Below are 6,549 nucleotides of genomic sequence, written 5' to 3'. Positions count from 1 at the left end.
GCTCGATAGTATGTGTTAGAAAGCCTTCGGGAGACCTGCGCATCTGCATTGATCCCAAGGATCTCAATAAGCATATAATGCGTGAACACTACCCCATCCCGAAGCGGGAGGAACTCACCAGTGAGATGGCACACGCACGTTTTTTCACCAAGTTAGATGCGTCACATGGATTTTGGCAAATCCAGGTGGATGAGACCAGCAGAAGGCTCTGCACCTACAATACACCATTTGGCAGATACTGCTATAATAGCATGCCGTTTGGCATTGTCTCGGCATCGGAGATCTTCCATCGCATCATGGAGCAGATGATGGAGGGCATTGAAGGGGTTCGTGTGTACATGGATGACATCATCATATGGTCCACGACCCCTGAAGAGCATGTATCCCGTCTCCAGCAGGTATTCCGCCGTGTCCATGCCAACGGCCTGAAGCCGAACAGGGCCAAATGTTGCTTTGGCATGTCGACACTCAAGTTCCGAGGTGACCAGATCTCTCAGCAGGGTGTGCGTGCGGACACAGACAAGGTCAAGGCCATCGCAGCCATGAAGGTCCCTGAAGACAAGAAGGCGGTGTTGCGCTTCCTGGGCATGGTCAATTTTCTGGGCAAGTTCATCCCAAACCTGGCCTCACACACCACGGCCCTATGAAACCTGGTCAAAAAGTCCACTGCCTTTGAGTGGAAGGCAGCCCATCAGGCAGAGTGGTTGGAGCTGAAAGCCAAGCTCACCACTGCACCCGTCTTGGCATCTTTCGACCCAGACAGGGAGACAAAGCTCTCGACAGATGTGAGCCAGGATGGCATTGGTGCGGTGCTGCTTCAACGCGATGACACTTCATCCTGGCACCGATAGCCTACGCATCGAGGGCCTTGACACCCACTGAAACAAGGTATGTGCAAATAGAGAAGGAATGCCTGGATCTTCTCACTGGCAATCTCAAGTTTCACGACTATGTCTATGGCCTGCCGACATTCACTGTCGAGACGGATCATACGCCTCTGGTCCACATTATCCACAAGTGCCTGACCGACATGACGCCTCGGTTGCAGCGCATCCTCCTCAAACTCAGAAGGTACGACTTTGACTTAGTGTACACGCCTGGCAAGGAGCTCATCATCGCTGATGCATTGTCCCACTCCATCACATTGCCTAGTGAACCGCTGGAATTCATCCGGCAGATTGAATCACAGGTGCAGCTGTGTGCTAGCACCCTCCTGCCGTCTGATGAGAAGGTGGTTCGTATCCGCGAGGAGACAGCCAAAGAGCCCCTCTTGCAGCGTGTCATGCACCACCTCGCCAATGGCTGGCAGAAAGGGCAGTGCCCTCAATTTTACAATGCAAAGGACGACCTGACGGTGATTGATGGTATCCTCCTCAAGCTGGACCGGATTGTCATTCCACTCAGTCTCCAGAGCTTGGTGCTCCGCCAAATCCATGAGGGACACCTGGGCGTCGAGAAGTACAGACGCAGAGCCAGGCAGGCTGTCTACTGGCCCGGTATTAGCCAGGACATCTCGAACATGGTCCTTAACTGTGCGATCTGTCAACGTTTCCAGCCAGCGCAGAGCAAGGAGACGCTCCAGCAGCATGAAATCGAGACCTCCCCGTGGTCCAAGGTTAGCATCGACCTCTTTCGTGTGAATGGTCGTGACTACGTGTTGATTGTTGACTATTTCTCCAATTACCCTGAAGTCATGAAGCTCTCAGACCTCACATCTCGGACCGTCATCAAGGCCTGTAAGGAGACGTTCTCCAGGCATGGTGTCCCACTCACTGTCATGAGTGACAATGTCCCGTGCTTCAGCAGCACGAGTGGTCTATGTTTGCCAAGTCATACCATTTCAAACATGTCACTTCCAGCCCACACTATCCGCAGTCCAATGGGAAGGTTGAAAAGGGGTGCACATTGTGAAACAGCTCATCTTCAAGGCCGCGGATACTGCTTCTGACATCTACCTCACGCTGCTTGCGTATAGGGCGACCCCACTGTCCACTGGCATGTCGCCGACTCAACTCCTGATGAACAGGGACCTGCGAATGACACTTCTAGCCATACACTTGCCCAACCCGGATCACCTCCCGGTGCTGTAGAAGGTGCAGCAGCTCCGAAACCAGCAAAAGCAGGGCAATGATGCTCATGCCACCGATTTGCCCGTGTTATCCCCGTCAGACACTGTCAGGATTAAGATAACGGACGTTGGCTGGTCTGCTCCAGCTGTCATTGTTCGACAGGCTGCGCCCCGCTCTTATGTAGTACGTATGGCTGATGGTTCTGTTGTGCGACGAAACAGATGGGCACTGTGCAAAATTGCCTGCCCGCAACCGCTTTCTTTTCCGTTTCTGTCCATTGTTTTGCCACCTCCTGATACCTCGAACTACGAGGCCACCAGTCAGGCTTCCATCCCGCCTGTCAAGGCACCGTCGTCCCCACCACCACCTCACCGGTGGTCGACAAGGATCAGACGCAAGCCCCAGAGACTGGACTTATGAACATTTGTTTTGTTTGCTATGTTCTGTTTCCTCACATTAGACAGCTGTCTTCACATGTAAATACGTTCACATATGCCACCGCTTGTAAATATGTTAATATATGCCACCACATGTAAGTATGTTCCCATGTGCCAACAAAAGGGGAGATGTCATGATATGCAGACAATGACATACAGACAGGCAGCTAATGAACACAGAGAACAGGACATCACCAATGAGCAGGCAGGACACTCAGGGGTGGTATCTCACTATAAAAGGCACGAGGCACTCACACTCCACCTCCTTCCACTGATGAACATCTACAGAGTAAGTCAGAGTGAGTCAGGGTGTTTGTACAGTATCACACCTCCAGCACGTGGCTAAGAGCTAGTCTGGTTCAGTCAGACAGAGTAACCACACTTAGGTTAGCAGAGAGTCGAACTCACAGAGAACTGTGCTACTGGTTCAATAAATCAGATTGAACTAACTTGAAGGTCTGGAGTATCTTATGGTTAAAGCTGCATCCAGTTGCAGCCTGTGTTATCCCAGAGTACATAACACAGCAGCCATCATGTAACCGGCTGCCCAACAGGCCAAGGAGGTGCCGCCGGAGGCCTCATGTGTGCTGGCAGCGCCTGTCATTTGAGACTCTGCCAGGCGGGCATGTTCCTGGGTGACAAGGGTTGTCCACTGCCGTCTTGGCTCACATCATATGACAACCTCTGACTCCTGCCCATGGTAGCACTTTCCACCGACCACCTGAGTGATCCCTGCATGTGAGCTGGTCATTCCATCACACAGTGCCATTGGATCCCTGGAGGGACAGTGGTGGGGATGGCCGGGGGGAGGGTGGGGAGCCCAGGCCATCCACAACATCCACCCATCCCCCCCACACCCTCTCAGTGGCCAGCCCAGACCAGCTCGCCCCTCACACCCATCTGATAGAACACTGAGGCAGGTCATAACAGTGTTAACTGGTGTTTAACGTGACAACTGTGCCCTGCACCCGTGGCAACATCATTGGTGTCTAACCTTCTGGCCGTATAGACACTAATGCTACGTCTATGTGGGTCATCAGAAGGTACATCAGGAGTGGAGGTGGCCTGCTGTGATTCCCATCCTGCCACCTAGATTCCCGCTGGCGGCCATTTTCTGAGGTGATCCAGCTCATGGCCATGGAGCTCAGGGAGTGGACCATCTCCATCTGGGATTGCGCCACATCACCCATTGACTGTGCCATTACCTTCTGGGTCTGTGTCTCATCAGCCAGTGACTGTGCCATCGCCCTCTGGGACTGGGCCACCTCCCTCTGTGTCTGTGCCACGCCGGCCAGCGCCTGGGCAATGCTGCCGACGTTCCAAGCAATGGCCTGCTGTGACTGGGCCACGCTCAGGAGCCCCGCTGCTAGCGGCTCTGGCACATGGCTGCCTGTGAGCCGGCAACCCTGTCCTGGGCCTCAACCAGCGCCTGCACAGAATGCCCCAGGCCTTGGACATACTGATCCATAGCCAAAATCCTCGCCCATATTGCCTCCACCGTGGACGCCACCAGTGCGTTGTTAAAGCTGTTGGCTTCAGTGGCCATGGCGGCTGGTCCGGGTGCCGGCATGTGGTGCAGGGTGGGGAATTGGCCGCCCTCCAGGTGGGGGCATGGGGGGGGGGGGGGGGGGGGGGGCGAGTGTTAGTGCCAGGGGCACAGTGCTGCCTACTCACCCTGGCTGCCCTGAGGAGGTCGCGCAGTTTTTATCCGGCCCTGCTGACCGATCCGGACAGTGTTGCTAGTGCCGCTCACCTGCGCCCAGGCAAGGCAAACGGCAGCAGCTATCAGCCTCCTTCCCGGGCCGGGGTAGAGAGTCAACCACCTCTCCTCCACCGCATCCAGGAGGGTCTGCAGGTCGGCATCAGTGAATCTTCGGGCCCCCCTGGCAGCTGGGATGGTGTGAGTGTCAATCTCGGGCCTGGCGAATCCAGCACCGTTTCTCGGTGGAATTGATTGTGTTCCACGTGGCACTGTTCTCTCTCTCTCTCTCTCACTAGTCTGTGTCCTGTCACTAAGCCAATTTTGTATCCAAATGTTGCTACTGTCCCGTTTATTTCATGAGCTGTAACTTTGCCCACAACTGTGACACTTTACCACATTCCAGTATCAAACACTGTGAAAGTATCCCATTTCACAAAGACGGGAAGCTGCCTTATGTGATTTGACCTCCACTGATAACCAGATGTATCTCTCACATGCTGCAGGAGAATTTTGTACACAGATATAGAAATTTCCTAGCTAGTTAGCATATTCTAAATATGCCAGATGAAACCCAAATGTCAGCACCATTTACTAGCAAAGGTGCCTTTGTCACAAAAGAGTTTATATTCAGAGAAGCTCCAGGATATAAATGCCCCGCTTTTGTTTCTTCTTTGTTAAAATGGACATTGTAACTGGTATTATCGATGGGTTTTAAAATAAGTATGTTTAAGGTTTTACATTTTAGAGAATAACGCAACAAAATAATACATTGCCATAAGCGAGAGAAAAAAACGGCTCAGCATTCATGAGTGCAGAGAAAGGCAGGATAATAAGAATAATCGCTTATTGTCACAAGTAGGCTTCAATGAAGTTACTGTGAAAAGCCACATCCCGGCGCCTGTTCAGGGAGGCCGCTAAGGGAATTGAACCCGCGCTGCTGCCTTGTTCTGCATTACAAACCAGCTGTTTAGCCCACTGTGCGATCCCAGACCCTGTTTTTTCATCACAATTGGCTCAATATAATCAATAGACATAACTAGGTACCTATATAGCCCCACCAGAGACTGAGGGAGGAACAGGATGAGTGAGGCCAGGAGACACAAGGTAAATGGTGCATATCCTCCCATGCAGGGTCAGCCCACAATCACCACAAGAAATCAGGAAGGTTTTCTGCGCCATGGTCGGATGCACACCAACTTCCATCTCTCTCGACTGTTGCAGCACCAGAATCGCCAACGACTCAGCACAGCTTCCTCTTTTCAGCTGCCAAACCCATCTGCCTCCATGGAGGAGCCAAGCATGGACCCTTGGAAAAACAAAATAAAATGTGCAGAAACCCCAGTTCTAAGCAGAGTTACAGACACAACTCACAACGCAATCACAGAATCCCTACAGTGCAGAGGAAGCCATTTGGCCCATCATGTCTGCACCGATACTCTAAAAGAACACTGCATCCAAGTCCACTGCCCTGTCCTATCCCAATAATTCCTTAACCAGCCTCCACATCTTTAGACACTAAGGTGCAATTTAGCATGGCCAATCCACCTAATCTGCATATCTATGGACTGTGGGAGGAAACCCATGCAGACATGGGGAGAATATGCAAACTCCACTCAGTCACCAAGTTCGGAATTGAACCCTAGCGCTGTGAGGCAGCAGTGCTAACCACTGTGTCACTGTGCCACCCTATATTATACTTCTAATAATAACAATAATAATAACCTTTTATTGTCACAAGTATGAAGTCACTGTAAAAAGCCCCTAGTCACCACATTCGACGCCTGTTCGGGTAAGCTGGTACGGGAATTGAACCCATGCTGCTGGCCTTGTTCTGCATCACAAACCAGCTGTCTAGCCCACTGAGCTAAACAAGAAGGTGCTCTGCTGAGTACAAGAACTCTCTCCTGTGCCTCCATCATTCACCTAAAGGTATCCCGCAATTCTTCAGAGTGATTGCTAACAACCTGTACCGCAGAGCCAAAATCCTCAACCAAGGCATCATTTTCAATGGCAGCCAACATTGGGATGCTCACAGCACCACCATGATGAGAGCCCGCTCAGCAGCAACTGCGCCATTGCAAGCTGGCGCCACCCCAGTCCACTCCGACCGCCACGTACAAACAAGATGTATCACTGCTCCCATTTGCAACAAAAAAAAAATCAGGAACCGAAGAAAAAGCAAATATAAAATGCACACCAGGATAAAATGAAGGAACACAAGATGAGCAGAGTCGGAGCTCACGAAAATGCAACAGCTCTTGCACTCCTACACGTGACTCTCCTTACGGCCGTTTTTAATTATGTTAACAAATGTTTCTTTACCCCCTCACCCCGGAATCCC

This window comes from Scyliorhinus torazame, chromosome 1, assembly GCF_047496885.1.
Source record: "Scyliorhinus torazame isolate Kashiwa2021f chromosome 1, sScyTor2.1, whole genome shotgun sequence".
Lineage (NCBI taxonomy): Eukaryota > Metazoa > Chordata > Chondrichthyes > Carcharhiniformes > Scyliorhinidae > Scyliorhinus > Scyliorhinus torazame.
The sequence above is the reverse complement of the archived record's forward strand: the minus strand, read 5'-3'. Positions refer to the sequence as shown.